A 17936-nucleotide genomic window follows, 5' to 3' on the forward strand; every position below is an offset into this window, starting at 1 on the left:
TGTAATTTCTTTGGGGGGACATTTTAGAGGTTTTCTCTGTATTTTTGGTGTTATTGAATATTACTTTTATATGTCCATTGTGATTTATTTGTAACCTCTGGCACACTTTTGCACTTTCAATCTGAGCACACACTGTGATGAGTGTGTGTGTGTGTGTGTGTGTGTGAGTGCAAGTGTGCTATTTCTATGGAATCATTAGTGAAATATCTTCAAATAATATATACAAACTTCTTCATATTATTATTTTCCTAAAATCTTGTATACAGATAATTCACATTTTAATATTGTTTTCACATATATGTGTTAACTTTTTCTTGTATTTTTTCATCTCTTCCTCCGTACTTAATACATCCTAGAATTTTTCACCTGATTTGAACTTACTTTCAATTACTTATATCAAAGATGTCTCTCTTTTTCTCTATGTACATATATACACATATAATTTCCCTGAAATAGTTTACATAATGTTATATAACTCATTTTGACACATCCATGTGATTATTCCAAGGATTACTGAAATTGTCCAACTCACTATAGTGATTTCACACCCAACTCTCATACTCAAGAAAGAATATTGGAAAAATGATTTACTAAGCTTAATATTGTTATAGAAAAGCCCTGATCAAAAATTTTTAAGTATATTATTTACAAATATGGGTAGTATAATCATTATGATTAAATTACTTGTGACCCATCTTACAATTAATTAGAACAAGTGGTAGTCAGGTTACTGTTGAAAATGTCTGTTTGCTTAGAGAATCAATTCCAAACTGTTTATTAAGGTCTTCAGTTTCTTTTCACAATATGATCACAACCCACCTTATTGGTTTAATTTCCTATTAATTTTCTAATATATATCCTGTTTACTGACAATGCAAGAAGAATTTTTATTCTCCAACCACAATGAGTAAACTCTCTCACTTCTGGGAATTTTTCATGCCATTTCCATGGGTGGAAGAGATCTTTTTAGTCTTTATGTTCATTGAACTACATATTTATGCAGTTTTTAAGTTAACGTCAAATGTTGTCTTCTAATACATTGACATTCTTTCTTCTTGTGTGCCCTTAGCATACTAGACTTTTTGTTTTGTTTTGTAATTAGTTATGCATGACAGGAGAATGTACTTTGACATATCATACATAAATGGAGTATAACTTCTCATTCTTCTGGTTTTAGATGATATAGAATCACACTGGTCATGTAGTCATATATGCACATAGGGAAATAATGTCCAATTCTACTATGCTTCCTACCTCCACTCCCCTTCCTCTCCCTTCACTCCTATCTAATCCAAAGAAATTATTTTCTTCCCTATCACCCCCACCCCTTATTGTGAATTAGCATTGGTATATCAGAGAAAACATTAGACCTTTGGTTTTTTGGGATTGGCTTGTTTTGCTTAGCATAATATTCCAAATGGAATGGATTCAAACTAAACAGTTTATTCTCAGCAAAGGAAATAATCAATAATGTGAAAATAGAGCCTACAGAATGGGAGAAAATCTTTATCACATGCACCTCAGCTAGAATATTAATCTTCAGGATAATAAAGAACTCAAAAAACTTTAATACCAAAAAAGCAAATACCCCAATAAATAAATGGGCTAAGGATCGGAAAAGACACTTCACAGAAGAAATACAACTGATCAAAAAATATATGAAAAAATGATCAAAATCTCTAACAATTAGAGAAATGCAAATCAAAACTACTCCAGGACTTTATCTCACTCTAGTCAGAATGGCAATTATCAAGAATACAAGTAACCATAAATGTTGGTGGGGATGTGGGTGAAAAGGTACACTCAGACATTGCTGATAGGACTGCAAATTGGTATAACCATTATGGAAAGCAGTATGGGGATTCCTCAGAACTTTTGGAGTGGAACCACCATTTGACCCAGCTATCCCACTCTTCAATTTATACCCAAATGACTTAAAATCAGCATACTACAGTGACACAGCCACATCAATATTTATAGCAGCTCAATTCACAATAGCTAAATTATGGAACCAACCTAGCTGTCCTACAACAGATGAGTGGATAAAGAAAATGTGATACACACACACACACACACACACACAAGAGAATATTACTCAGCCTTAGAGTGTTAGACTTTTAAACAATTTGTACTCTACATGTGTATTTATTTCTTGGTATACATTCTTCTTAAGGTTATTTTCCCAATGATGAGTCTAATGCCTTGTATGTTAAAAATATTTATTCATCAATTTGCTGTTGACTATAACACAATACTACAGATTGAATTCATTTTAATGAAAAGAAGATTATTATGACTCAGGATTCTGGAGGTCCAAAATTGAAGGGCTATCTCTAGGGATGGCTTTCATCTTAATAGTCTCCCAATGTGGTAGAAAGCATCACCTGGCAGGAGATAGGAAACACAGACCTATCTTCTGATCTCTTTACTCTTTTCTTATAAAATCACTAAGAATCATAAAGGAGGGCTCTGCCCTAATGACTTTATCTAATCCTAATCATTTTCCAAAGTCCACATCTCTAAACATCTTACATTAAAGTTTCCACCCTTCAAACCTCAAAATGGGAATTCAGTTTCAAAGCTTTGGGGGCACCCTCAAAACATATCTAAACTATAGCACTTAGTAGATGACTGAAGAGTGAAGGTAGGGCTGTTTCTTCTCTCCCTCTTCCTCCATATTTCTCTCCTCAAATAACAATCTGATAAAATTGTATTGTCCTTGTTTTAACCTTTAACTCTAAACAGTTTATATAGAGATTAGAACTCACTCATCATATATATATATATGAACACACGGAGCACACAGTTTGTTGAATTTAATTAGAAGTGAACAAACTATTTGAAAGATGTTTATGATTTTATCAGCTTTCGTGATATATAACTGACATACAATAAAAGGCACATATGAAAATTATACTACTTGATACATTTTAACATTAGCATCTACTCAGGAAATAATCATTGAAATCATTGTGAACATATCCATCATCCTCAAAAGTTCCTCTGTGTCACTCCCTTCTGCTACTCTCCTGCCACTCTCTCCAGAAAAGCATTAGTCTGTTTTCTGTCTCATAAGTAAGTTCACATTCTCTAGAACTTTATATAAATATAAGCATACAGTATGGACAGATGAGCGCTGATGAGTAATCTCTGGATTTTCTTCTTAATTGATTAAAATGTTTCTTTTAATTTTTGAGATAAAAAGTTGGCTTTAAGTAGATTGAAAAGAGAAAAGAAAAAAAAACAAAATAGAGAAAATGACCATAGAAAATGGTTTTGGAAAATATGGATATGAAAAGGAAGAGTTAAGTGATAGCAGGAATGGGAACTTAAGTCAAATGTTGATATATTCAACTTTAAATATTATGTGTGCATTACATTAGGTTTCCAAAGAATATGAAATTTCCTTGGCAGATATGCAGCATAAAAGGAGAAATAAAATATGAAAATGTACGTATATGGATATTATCTTATTTGTTAACTATGTTAGAAAAGGAAAAATGATTAAGAGAATGCAAAACTTTAGCATTTTATATTTGGATTTAGAGTGGAGGATAACTTTACATTGTTATTTTTGCATTTCACATTTTTTTTTACAATTAGTGCACATTACCTTCATATTTATAAAAATATTTTTTTCTGAGTCTGGTGTGGTGGCACAGACCTGTAATCCCAGTGGCTCAGGAGGCTGAGGCAGGAGGATTGTGAGTTCAAAGCCCTCAGCAATTTAATGAGGCCCCAAGCAACTCAGCAAGCCCTGTCTCTAAATAAAATACAAAAAAAAAAAAAAAAAAAAAAAAGGACTGGGGATGTGGCTCAGGGTTAAGTGCCCCTGGGTTTAATCCCCAGTACCAAAATAAATAAATAAATAAATAAATAAATAAATAAATAAATAAATAAATAAATAAATAGGTGTGTGTGTGTGTGTGTGTGTGTGTGTGTGTGTGTGTGACAAAATTGCAGAATTCAGGGGAACAGAAAACCAAATTAAAAGTAGACAAACTTAAAGACATTGGAGCTTGAGTATAAGTTTGGTTATGATCTTGTTTGTAATGAGTCAAACTAATACATTTTCAACAGTGAAGTATCCATAATAAGAAGTATTCTTGGAAAGTGTATTTTTATCATAATATGGGCCATAAAAGAGGTATGTTAGGAGATAGAGAAAATGGAATTGAAAATGGAGAAGTAGAATAATAATTCCACTCTGCAACTTAGGAGGCAGATGACAAGAAACTAAACCAGATTAATTATGTAAGTTTGAACTTAGAAATGATATTTAAGTGACTTAAGGGTAAACACAAGTATCCTTGTTTATTGAAGATCTACTGAGTGAAAGAGAGATCCACTGGATAAAATAGAATTTTTACATGTGTCATCTTAGAGTATCCTAACAGTCTGATGGGGAGGGGTGTGGCACAGAGTTATTATTTCATTTTTTATGGATGAGAAGACAGAGTGGAAATATTATATTATTGAAGCTCACACTGTTTTTTAAAATTCATGTGTCTCTTTATAAAAATGTGTCTTATTTTTCTACTCACCACATTATGTAGGAGACTGTGAAGTCAGAAGAAACAGATGAAAAATAGGGAAGTAGGGAAAACAAATTAAGTTTAGGTTCTGTTGAACTTGGAGTAGCAGCAGGATACATAATGGAGTACAGGAATACTTTTGGGGTCTTGTCCAAGTCATTTTTATTGTTTTGGTTTGCTTTGGTTTTTTGGTTTTTCCAGAACCCAATCCAAACATTTAATTATCCTAAAATATTGATAGGATTTCCTTCTTTCCTTTCCTCTTATTTCTTCTCTCACTTGATTCTCTCCTCCCTCTCTTTCTTCTTTGTTACCCTATATTTACCTCCTTTCCATGTTCTTTCTTTTTTGTAGAACTCATCTTGTCTTATCTGTTCATAACCCACCAACAAGACTAGACACCCATCTATCTATCTATTACCATTTTTTCTCAAACTTTTTTCCTAGTGAATTTATGGCCATTTACTACTTATAAAAAGTACATAAGTTAGAATCAACTAATTGTAAGGAATATGGTTAAGAAAATAAGATGAAGAATGAATATGGAGGAAGGATTAAAAAGCTTGTGAAATAAATATCAATTATTCTTGAATGAGTTACTTTATCAATGACCTCTTTTTGAAGTCAACTAAACAATTTATTTATTTGTATTTAAATACAATTATAAGTTCTTGACATAGTGCAGGCACTAAAGATACAAGGTTTTTATAGGAATTTCATTATAACAAAATAGTTGTTTTAAAATTAGAATGATTTCATCCATTCTTATTTTATTTTAGGATGTAGATAAGCTGTAAGAGTAATAACAGGAAATGCCTCTTTTCTGAAAGAACACCATAAAACACTATAGATAACATCTCTTGCTATTTGTGTTGAATAGGTCATTTAGAGTTGACAGCATGCATGAATAATTACAGTTTATCTTATATTTTCTACAGTAATCTATTGTTTAGTACAAATAACTTTCAGAGAAATTCACACAACATTATAGTGTAAAAATGATGGTCATATTCTAAGAAGGCTCTAGTGATTCTAAATGTTTATAACAGTGTGAACAAAAATCATGCTGGCAAAGGTTTTGATTTTAAAATATGCTATGAATATTATAATTTTAAATTAATTTTTTAGCAGAGGCTGTCTCACTTCATTTCCCTATATGATACCAGCTTCTAAATTTATTTAGATATAACAAAAGAGCAAGCAGTGGGAAAAATATAAGAGGAAAATGTAGAGGTCACATACATAAATTCTGGAAAGTCTATATTAAAATCATTCTAGAATTAAGATATATAAATATGCTGCCTCCAAAACAACACAGGTAAGCTTAAATAACCACCATCCTGAAAAGAATTATTTCTATTTGTCTAATTTATATTTGCCTAATCCAATCATATACATTCAAAATAAATTTTACCTCAAACTTCCCTCTTTTTTGTGTGTTTTTGTTTCAGTATTCACTTTTTCAAAATTCTAATTTTTTACATATGACAACAAAATGCATTAAAATTCATATTATACATATATAGCACAAATTTTCATATACCTGGTTGTACACAAAGAAGAATCACACCATTTATATCTTCATACATGCACTTAGGTTAATGATGTCCATCTTATTCCACCATCTTTCCTACCCCCATGTTCCCTGCCTTCCCCTCCCTCCCCTTTGTTCTATCTAAAGTTCTTCTAATCCACCCGTGCTCTCCACCCCCAACCCCATTATGAATTATAATCTTTATATCAGACCAAACATTCGGCATTTGGTTTTTTGGAATTGGCTAACTTCATGTAGTATTATGTTCTCCAATTCCATTCATTTAGCTGCAAATGCCATTATTTTATTCTCTTTAAATGCTGAATAGTATTCTATTGTGTATATATACCACATTTTCTTTATCCATTCATCAACTAAAGGGGATCTATGTTGGTTCCACAGTTTAGCTATTGTGAATTGTGCTTCTATAAACATTAATGTGGCTGTGTCCCTGTAGTATGCTGTTTTTAATCCTTTGGGTATAGACCAAGGAGTTGGATAGCTGGGTCAAATAGTGGTTCCATTCTCAGTTTTCCAAGGAATCTTCATACTGCTTTTCCATATTTGATGCACAAATTTGCAGTCCCATCAGCAATGTATGAGTGTGCCTTTCTCCCCATATCCTCGCCAATATTGCCAATATTTATTTATATTCTTAATAGCTGTCATTTTGACTGGAGTAGGATGAAATCTTAGAGTGGTTTTGATTTGCATTTTTCTAAATGCTAGAGATGTTGAAATTTTTTATATATTCGTTGAATGATTGTATATCATATTCTGAGAAGTGTCTGTTCAGTTCCTTCACCCATTTATTGATTGGGTTATTTGATTTTTTTTTATTTTAAAATTTTTGAGTTCTTTTTATAATCCAGAGATTAGTGCTCTATCTGATATGTGTGTGGTAAAAATTTGCTCCCAAAATATAGACTTTTTACTCACCTCACTGATTGTTTCTTTTGCTGAAAAGTTTTTTAGTTTGAATCTATCCCATTTTGTGATTCTTGATATTAATTCTTGCACTATAGGAGTCTTATTAAGGAAATCTGGGCCTAATTCAACGTGATTCTCTTCTATTAGGCAGAGTATCTCTGGTTTAATTCCTAGGTCCTTGATCCATTTTGAGCTGAGTTTTGTGCATGGTGAGGGATAGGGGTTTAATTTCATTTTGTTGCATATAAATTTCCAGTTTTCCCAGCACCATCTGTTGAAGAGGCTATCTTTTCTCTAATGTATACTTTTGGCACCTCTTTCTAATATAAGATAACTGTAGTTATGTGAGTTTGTCTCTGTGTCCTGTATTCTGTACCATTGGTCTACACGTCTATTTTGATGCCGATATTATGCTGTTTTTGTTACTCTTGCTCTGTAGTATACTTTTAGGTCTTGTATACTGATGCCACCTACTTCACTCTTCTTGCTAAGGATAGCTTTTGCTATTCTGGGTCTCTTATTTTTCCAGATGGATTTCCTGTCTTCTTTTTCTATTTCTATGAGGAATGTCATTGGGATTTTGATTGAAATCACATTAAATATGTATAGTGCTTTTGGTAGTATGGTTATTTTGACAATATCAATTCTGCCTACCAAGAACAAGGGAGATCTTTCCATCTTCTAAAGTCTTCTTTAATTTCTTTCTTTAGCATTCTGTAGTTTTCTTTGTAGAGGTCTTTCGCCTCTTTTGTTAAGTTGAAGTTGATTCCCAAGGTTTTTTTTTTTTTTTTTTTTGAGGCTATTGTGAATGGAACAGCTTTCCTCATTTCCCTTTCAGAGGATTTGTCACTGATATATAGAAATGTCTTTGATTTATGGGTGTTGATTTTAAATCCTGGAACTTTGCTAAATTCATTTACCAGTTGTAGAAGTTTTCTGATAGAATTTTTGATCTTCTAGGTATAGAATTATATCACTGGCAGGCAAATAGTGCTAATTTGAGTTCTTGTTTCCCTATTCATATCCCTTTAATTTCTTTCCTCTAATTGCTCTGGCCAGTGTTTCAAGAACTATGGTAAATAGAAGTGGTGAAAGAGGGCATCCCTGTCTTGTTCCAATTTTTAGAGGGAATGTTTTCAATTTTTCTCCATTTAGAATGATGTTGGCTTGGGGTTTAGCATAGATAGCTTTTATGATGTTGAGATATGTTCCTATTATCCCTAGTTTTTCTAGCTTTTTGAACATGAATGGGTGCTGTATTTTTTGAATGCTTTTTCTGCATCAATTGAGATGATTATATATACCATTCTTACCTTTAAATCTATTGATGTGATGAAATACATTATTGATTTTAATATGTTGCAACAACCTTGCCTCCCTGGGATGAACATCACTTGATCATGGTGCACTATCTTTTAGATATGTTTTTATATTTGATTTGCCAGAATTTTATTGAGAAATTTTACATCTATGTTCATTAGAGATATTGGTCTGAAGTTTTCTTTGATGTGTCTTTGCCTGGTTTTGGAATCAGCATGATACTGGCCTCATACAATGAGTTTGGAAGTGCTCCCTCTTTTTTTATTTCACAAAATAATTTGAAGAGTATTGGTATTATTTCTGTGTTAAAGGTCTTGTAGAATTCAGCTGTGTATTCATCCAGTCCTGGGCTTTTTTTGGTAGGCTTCTGATGGCATCTTCTATTTCGTCACTTGAAATTGGTCTGTTTAAATTTTGTATATCATCCTGATTCAATTTGGGCAAATCATATGACTAGAAAATTTTCAATGCCTTCAATATTTTCTATTTTATTGGAGTACAAGTTTTCAAAATAATTTCTAATTATCTTCTGTATATCTGTAGTGTCTGTTGTGATATTTCCTTTCTCATCATATATGTTAGTCATTTGAGTTTTCTCTATCCTTCTCTTTATTAGTATGGCTAAGGATTTGTCAATTTTATTTCTTTTTTCAAAGGACCAATTTTTTGCTTTGTCAATTTTTTCAATTGTTTCTTTTGTTTCAATTTCATTGATTTCAGCTCAGATTTTAATTATTTCCTGTCTTCTACTAATTTGAGTGTTGGTTTGTTCTTCTTTTTCTAGGGCTTTGAGATGTAACATTAGGTCATTTATTTGTTGACTTTTTCTTCTTTTAAGGAATGAGCTCCATGAAATGAACTTTCCTCTTAATACTGCCTTCATAGTGTCCCAGAGATTTCAATATGTTTTATCAGTGTTCTCATTTACCTCTAAGAATTTTTTAGTCTCCTCCTTGATGTCTTTTGCAACCCATTGTTCATTCAGTAGCGTATTATTTAGTCTCAAGGTGTTGGAGTAGCTTTTATTTAATTTATTTATTCATTTATTTTTTGAGAGAGAGAGAGAGAGAGAATTTTAATATTTATTTTTTAGTTTTCAGTAGACACAACATCTTTGTATGTGGTGCTGAGGATCGAACCTGGGCCTCACGCATGCCAGGCGACTGCGCTACCGCTTGAGCCACGTCCCCAGCCCAGCTTTTATTTTTAATTTTATCATTGTTTTCTAGTTTCATTCCATTATGATGTAATAGAATACAGGGTAGTATCTCTACATTTTTTGTGTTTTTTAAGTGTTGCTTTGTGGCATAATATATGGTCTATTTATAGAAGTTTCCATGTGCTGCTGAGAAGAATGTGTATTCATTCCTTGAAGATGAAATATTCTATATACGTCCATTAAGCCTAAGTTATTGATTGTGTTATTGAGTTCTATAGTTTCTTTGTTCAGCTTTTGTTTGGAAGATTTATCCAGTGGTGAAATAAGTGTGTTAAAGTCGCCCAGAATTATTGTGTTGTGGTTTATTTGACTCTTGAATTTGAGAAGGGTTTGTTTGATGAAAGCAGATGCTCCTTTGTTTGGGGCATATATATTTATAATTGTTAGGTCTTGTTGGTGTATGTTTCCCTTGGTCAGTATGTAGTGTCCTTCTTTATCTGTTTTGATTAACTTTATCTTGAAGTCTACTTTATTTGATATAAGGATGGAGACCCCTGCTTGCTTCCGCAGTCCATGTGAGTGGTATGATTTTTCCCAACATTTTACCTTCAGTTTGTGGATGTCTTTTCTTATGAGATGAGACTCTTGGAGGCAGCATGTTATTGGGTCTTTTTTTATTATTATTCAATCTGCTAATCTATGTCTATTGATTGGTGAGTTTAGGCCATTAATATTTAGGGTTATTATTGAGAGAGGATTTATACTCTCAGCCATTTTTGTTTATTTTTGGTATTTAACTTCACTCGGTTTCTCCTTTGATTAGTCTTTCCCTTAGTGATTTTACCTCCCTCTGGTGATTTTCATTATTGTTTTTCATTTCCTCTCTTTGGTATATTTTGATGAGGATGTCCTTTCATGCTTTCTAGTTATAAATTCTTTTAACTTTTGTTTATCATGGAAGGTTTTTATTTCATCATCAAATCTAAAGTTTAATTTTGTTTGATATAATATTCTTGGTATGCATCCATTTTCTTTCAGAGCTTAGTATATATTTTCCATGATCTCCTGGCTTTGGGGGTCTGGGTTGAAAAATCTACTGAGATATGAGTTGGTCTCCCTGTATATGTGATCTGATTCCTCTCTCATGCAGCCTTTAAGATTCTATCCTTATTCTGTTTTCTAGGCATTTTCATTATAATGTGCCTTGCTGTATATCTGTTGTAGTTTTGTACATTTGGTGTCTTGTAAGACTCTTGTATTTGATTTTCCATTTCATTTTTCATGCTTGGGAAATTTTCTGATATTATCTCATTGAAGAGATTGTGCATTCCTTTGTTTGAAACTCTGTGCCTTCCTCTATTACAATAATTCTTAGATTTGGTCTTTTGATGTTATCTCATAATTTTTGGAATGTTCTGTTCATGGTTTCTTACTATCTTCACTGTGTGATCAACTTTATTTTCCAGAGTGTATACTTTGTCTTCATTATCTGATGTTCTTTCTTCCTAGTGAGCTAATCTGTTGGTTATGCTTTCTATTGAGCTTTTTGTTTTATTTTTTGTTCATTTCAAGGATTTATGATTTTTTTCCAGAGTCTCTTTCTTGAAATAATATTTTGCTACTTATGTTTGTTCTCTTGTCTCTTTATTGGAGTGATCAATTTTTGCCTGCGTTTGCTCATCTAGGTCATTCTTTAATTCACATATCATTTTAATTATGAACATTCTGAACTCCTTCTCTGACATTTCTTCAATTTTGCTCTCCATGGGTTCTGTTATTGTATTATCCTGGTTTGTTTGGGACACTTTCCTCCCTTGTTTTTTCATGTTGTTTATGCGTTTTCCTTTTTTGCAGTGTGGATCTGAGATATTATAGTTTCTACCTTATAATCTTAGTGTATCCTAACCTTGATGTTAGGCTTCTAGACCCTGCAGCTATCCATCACTGTATGATACAATTAAAGATGGTGGCAGCAATAGTGGATGAATCCCAAGATAGCACTGAATGTATCCCAAGATGGATGCAATGTCTTTCAGAGATGGAATTGAAAGGGTGGGCCATACATTGCCTTTGGGATGACTGCTCTGTGATTCAGCTGCTTCTAGGTTCTCTCTGTTGTCAAAAAGTAGAGGCTACTGTGTGGGGAAGGCTATGGCAATGTTTGCAATATCCCAAGATGAAAGTGGGTTAGGTCTGGACTTCCAGTTGGGGGTGAGGTGGGGGACTTGTACCTACCCTGGGCCTGGGTCCTGCGCATGTTGGTGGATGTGGTCCTGTGCCAGAGCCTGTGCTCTGTTGGTTGTCTGCTGGTGGCAGATGGACCCGGACCTAGCCTGGGCCTGGGTAATGCTCCTCAATCTGCACTCTTTAGAAGATAAAAGCACTGTCACTTTTTAAAGGACGGATAGATTACATTCAACTCTTTATTTATTAAGCTGACTTGAATTTATCATTTATTCAAATGTTCTGTTCTTATTGAGCCTTTATTTTTTGTCCTTTTGCCTTGTATCACTTGAACTTTTATCAACTGAATTCAAAAGTGCTTCTATCTATTGTCACCTCAATCAGAGCAATCTTTATTTCTAACATTTTGCCAACTGTGGCATTATTTCATTTTTAACTGTCTATTGGGACTTATTTTCTCTAGAACATTGGTTCTCAAAATGTGGTCCCAAAGCAGCATCAGCACCTGAGATCTTATTAGAAATACAAGTTTTCAGGCCCTGCTCACAGGCTATTAGATTAGAAACCCTGAGAGTAACAATTCTGGTGCAGACTGAAGTTTGAGAACTAGAGGAAAAATTCCAATATCTGAGCTCAACTTCACACCAATTATCTCAGGATTTCTAAGGATGGGGCATTTTAATTTCTGAAACCTCCCTTGGTGTATATGTGTATTCATGATTAAAAATCACTATGACAGGTAATAGTGATTCAGGCAATTTCTGAAGTCTGTGATTCTGAACTTCTGATCTAGTGATATTTCTGACTCCTATTTATTTTATATCTTCTACCCAAAACAGGTGAAAGGAATTCCTGCTATATATGTCAAGGAATTGCCCTAGCATGCTTACAACTCTATCAAGAAATATTGCAAATATTTAGGATTAAGTTGATTTTTTAATGGTCAATACCATCATCAAATCACCTTTATTTACTCTGAAAAAGTAAATCAGTCCCCAATTTTTCCTTTGTGTCCTTCATTTCCCCTCTTCCCCAAACCCACGTGAATAGTGCAAAACAGGAGCTCATCTTCCTACGGATAGGCTTTACCCTGGACTTCTTGATCCATATCATTGGCCTTTCTAAAATCCATGTCTGATTTCTTTTTTGCTTAAATCCATTCAACAGTTCCTTATCACCCACAAGATAAAATACAAGCATGTTGTATAAGTGTTTTCTTCATGAACCATTTACTCTTCCTTATCCCCATAATCATTCTTTTCCTTTTCCTCCTTCTTATTCTTCTTTTCCAGTTTTTCAAATTATGGCCAAATATATATAACATAAAATTTACCATCTTAACCATTTTAAGTGTACAGTTCAGTGGTATTAAATACACTCATAATGTGCAACAATTCATCTTCATAATGCTGATTATCTGGTAGATCCTAAACTCTATACCTTTGAAACAAAAAACCACTTTCTTCCTCTATCCATGTTATGCTTTAGATATGAGGCATCCTCCAAATCTCAAGTGTGAGACAATGCAAGAAAGTTCAGGTGTAAAATGATTGGGTTATAAGAGTTTTAAACTAATCAGCACATTGATCTCTGATAGGGATTAAATAGGTGGTAACTATAGGCAAATAGGGTGTGGCTGAAAGAGATAGTTCATTGGGGTGTGCCTTTGACATAAATATTTTGTCCCTGGTAAGTGGAGAACTCCCTCTCTCTCCCTCCCTTCATCTGTCTGTCTGTCTGTCTCTCTCCTTCCCGGTGTGATGTCCTGAGAAGCTTCCTTCTACCACACTCTTCAACCATGATGTTTCTTCTCACTTTGAGCCCCAAGGAATGGAGTCTGCCCTCTATAGACTAAGACCTGTGATTGCCAAATTTTTCTTCTCTAAAATTGTTCTTGTCAAGTCTTTTGGTTATAGTGATGAAAAAGCTGACTAAAACAGTTACCATTTCCCTTCCTTGACAACCACCATTACGTATGATTCTTACTTCATGTGTGGGGAAACAATAAGTATTTGTTTTGTTTGTGATTGGCTCATTTCTCTTAGCATAATATCTTTAAGGTTCATCTATGGTACAGTTTATATCAGAATTTCCTTCCTTTTCAAGGTTTAGTAATGTTCTATGATCCATTATATGTGCATATACATAGATATACATATGTATATGTGTATGTATACACACATTTATCCATTTTGCTTATCAGTTCATCAGTTGATGTACACTTGGGTGACTTCCTCATTTCAGCTATTGTGAATAATGCTATTTTGCACATGGTTATACAAATGTCATTAAGATCCAGCTTAAATTGGAGGGTTGAGGGACTATATATTCTGGAAGTGGAATTACTGGATTATATAGTAATTCTATATTTGTGTTTTAGAGGAACAACCTTAGTAGCTGTACCCTTTTACATTCCTACCAATAGAGCAACAATGTTCCAACTTGTCTACATTCATGTTAACACTTGTTATTTTCTTGGTTTTGATACTAGTCATTCTAATGTACATGAGAGGGTATCTCATTAGAATTTTGATTTGTCTTTCCCTAATAATTAATGGTATTGAGCATCTTTACTGACCATTTGTATATCTTTTTCAGAGAAATATGTATTCAAGTCTTTAACCCATCCTAAAAATTATTGTTGAGTTTTAGTTCTCTATCTACACTAGATATTAGTACTATATCAGATATATGATTCAAAATATATTCTCCCATTCTGCAAGTTACCTTCTTACCTTATTGGTATTATTCTTTGTTGTATAATTTTTAAAAATTTCCTGAAATCCAATTTGCTTGTTTTTTTTTCTTATATTGTTGTGATTTTGGTGTCATATCCAAGAAATCATTGCCAAATTCAATGTCATGAAATTTTGCCCTGTATTTTTTAAAAGCATAATAGCTTTAGGCCTCTGATCCATTTTTGTTTGTTTGTTTGTTTGTTTGTACCAAGGGTTGAACTCAGGAGCACTTAACCATCCAGCCTTTTTTGTATTTCATTTAGAGACAGCACTGAGTTGCTCAGAGCTTCACTGTTGCTAAGGCTGGCTTTGATCTATTGATCTTCCTATCTCAGATTTTGGAGCTGCTGGATCTTGCTAAGTTGCTTAGGGTTTCACCAATTGGCTGAGACTTGCCTTGGACTAGAGATCCTTCTGCCTCAGACTCCTGAGCTGCTAAGATTATAGGTGTGCAAGCCTGTGCCTGGCCTTGTGTTAATTTTTAATATGGTTACTATGTAAGGGTCCAGGCTCCTGCTTCATTTGTATGGATATCCAGTTTTTCTAGCACCAGTAATAAAAAATTCTGTCCATTTCCCATTAAATGTATTTACGATCTTCTCAAAATACACATGACCATATATGCAAGAGTTTATTTCTGGGCTCTCTATTTTATTGCATGTGTTATATTTATGCTAGTACCACATTGCTTTGATTACTGTAGCTTTATAGTAAGTTTTAAAATAAGGAAATTGAATCCTCCAACTTTCTTCCTCTTTTTCAATATCTTTTGGTAACTTAGGGTCCCTGTTCCACCTGAATTTATAGACGCTATTTTCTATTTCAGCAAAAATAAAATGTTCTCAGGATTTTGATAGGGATTTATTAAATCGGTAGATCATTTGGGGTAGTACTGACATCTTAATATTAAGTCTTTCTATCTATAAACATATTTATGTCTTCTTAATTCTTTGAAAATGTTCTGTACTTTTAGTGTAAAAGTCTTTGATTTCCTTGATTAAAATTCATTGTATATTTATTCTTTATGGTATTATAAATGGAATTGGTTTTTTAATTTCCTTTTCAGGGTCTTCAGTTTTGCACAGAAATGCAACAGTTTTTAAGTGACAACTTTGTATTCTGCAATCTTGCTGAGTTCATTTATTGGTTTTAAGAGTTTTGGTGGAAACTTAGGGGTTTTCTACAGGATCATATCATCTCTGAATCCAGATCATTTTACTTCTTCCTTTCCAACTTGGATGCCTTTTATTTCTTTTCTTGCCTAATTGCTCTGGATAGAACTTCCAGCATTAAGTTCAATAGAAGTGGCAAAAAATGGGCATCCTTGCCTTTTCCTGGATCTTTTTTCTTCTTTTTTTTTTTATTAGAGAGAGAGATTTTTTTTAATATTCATTTTTTAGTTTTCGGTGGACACAACATCTTTTATTTTTTTATGGTGCTGAGGATCAAACCCAGCAGCCTGCACATGCCAGGCGAGCGTGCTACTGCTTGAGGCACATCCCCAGCCCTTTCCTGGATCTTCTAAGGAAGAAAAGTCATCAATCTTTAATCACTGAGTATGATGTTCACTGTGAACTTTTAATATATATAGTTTTCAGTATAATGAAGTAGTTTCTTTCTTGTTTTAGTCTGCTGAATGTTTTTATCATAAAAGGCTGATGATTTGTGACCGTAATTATTTGTTTTGTTTTGTTTTCCTATGTAACAATGGACTACAAAATCAAAGTACAGAGGTGGAGGAGAGATATACCTCTTAGTGTAGAGAATTAGGGGGCCAGTAGAAGGACACACCTCACAAGAGGGGGTGGAGAATGTCATTAATACATCAAAATATTCTCTGAAAAGTCTGGAAGAGTCCCCACAGCTTCAGAGAGGAAGGCAGAGGTTGCCTTCTCTGTGGAGTCCTCCTCTCTACTGAAGTGTCCCAAAGAAGGAAAATGGTAGCTTTTCTTCCTTCTGTGACAACAGCCACTCCATAGCCCATTCAGATCATTTTCTTCCTTAGGTAACTAGAGTGCTGGGGGCTAAGAGGGCAGAGATTCATTTGGGTGAGTTAAAAGTCAGCATTTCCAGCAGCAGCTACGCACCAGACTTCTGAGTCCATGGCAAGACCAAATGGACCAGGCAAGGAGACCCTCTGTGGGGAAAGGATCTTAAGGGCCAGTCATCCTCCAGAGGCAGCGCAATCAGGTCAAATATTTTACCCCACTGGTCAGTTTCAGGGTATCCACAGAAGACAGGCCTTCAATAAAACAGCTCTGCAAGGAGACAGCCAACACTCCACATGTCCACAGGGGTTGCATATGTAGAGAGCAAAAGAACTTTGGCAGTGCAGTACGAGAGTGTAATAGCCACAAGTGTGAGGGCCATCTGGTAGCTATAAATTCTGACCAGGTCTAAGTCAGCCAGCTTGAGTAGCCCAGCACTTGTCACCAGAATGTTCTTTGGCTTTAGGAGTTGGTAAATGATGTCATTGGCCTCAAGAAAATCTAGGCCTCTTAAAAACTGGTGCATCAGCCAAAAAGCCTGGTGGAGATGCCTTGTCTAGATAGGTCCTTAGGTCTTGGATCTACATAATCAAACACTAGGGTCACCTAAATTTCCACTTCTGGGAAGTGGCAGAGATGCTGATCTGCCATACAATACTGGGATGTTTAAAAACCTCCAGTCACTTCAGTATGGCCACCTCATGAAGTGTGCTCAAGTCCCCTCCAGCTCCACCTCCATTAGGGACTCTCACAGTCTTGAAAGTCACAAAGTGGGTGACTCCCACTGTGGGGATCACAGGCCTTGTAATCCCATAGGCACCAACACCAGTTTCAGCCCCTGACACATAAGGAGAGGCAGCCATTCTCAGATCAGAGGAGAAATGTCTTTTGGGGTCTGTTACCCATTTTTATATTGAATGGTTTGGTTTTTCTACCATTCAGCTATGTGAGTTAATGGTGTATTTTAGGTATTACTCCTGTATTTTCTCCCATTCTGTAGCTTGCCTATTCAATTTGTTAATTGTTTCCTTTGCTGTACATTAGCTTTTTAGTAAAATATATTCGAAGTTGTCTATTTTTTTCTTTCTTGCCTATGATTTTTGGTGTCATATGCAAAAAAAAAAACATTGCCAAGATGAACATCAAAGAGGTTTTCCTTTTTTCCCAAAGAGTTTTATGGTTTCATGTTTTACATTTAGGACTCTAATCCATGTCCTTAACTTTTGTATATGTTATAAGACAAGGACCCAATTTCATTTTTTTTGCATTTGGATATCCAGTCTTCCCAACATTATTTTTGTAGAAACTTTCCTTTTCTCATTGTACATTCAAAGGTTAGTTGACTTTATATGCCTGTGTTTACTTCTGGACTCTCTATTCTGTTCCATTGGTCTTTATGTCTGTTTTTATGCCAGTAGGTATTCCATTACAGAGTTTTTAAAATTTAAATTCCCTCTTGAACTCAATAAACAATATCACATAGTACATTTTCTTAAAGAACCACAACAGGAATTTTTCTTTAGCCTCATTATTAGGAAAAGACATAGT

General features: G+C 34.1%; 1 pseudogene; it reads right to left on the bottom strand.

The window, feature by feature from the left end:
- Positions 1-16401: 16401 nt before the first annotated feature.
- On the bottom strand, positions 16402-17251 carry LOC101961055 (cyclin-dependent kinase 4 pseudogene; annotated as a pseudogene).
- Positions 17252-17936: the final 685 nt, after the last annotated feature.

This window comes from Ictidomys tridecemlineatus, chromosome 14 (assembly GCF_052094955.1).
Source record: "Ictidomys tridecemlineatus isolate mIctTri1 chromosome 14, mIctTri1.hap1, whole genome shotgun sequence".
Taxonomy (NCBI): Eukaryota; Metazoa; Chordata; class Mammalia; order Rodentia; family Sciuridae; genus Ictidomys; species Ictidomys tridecemlineatus.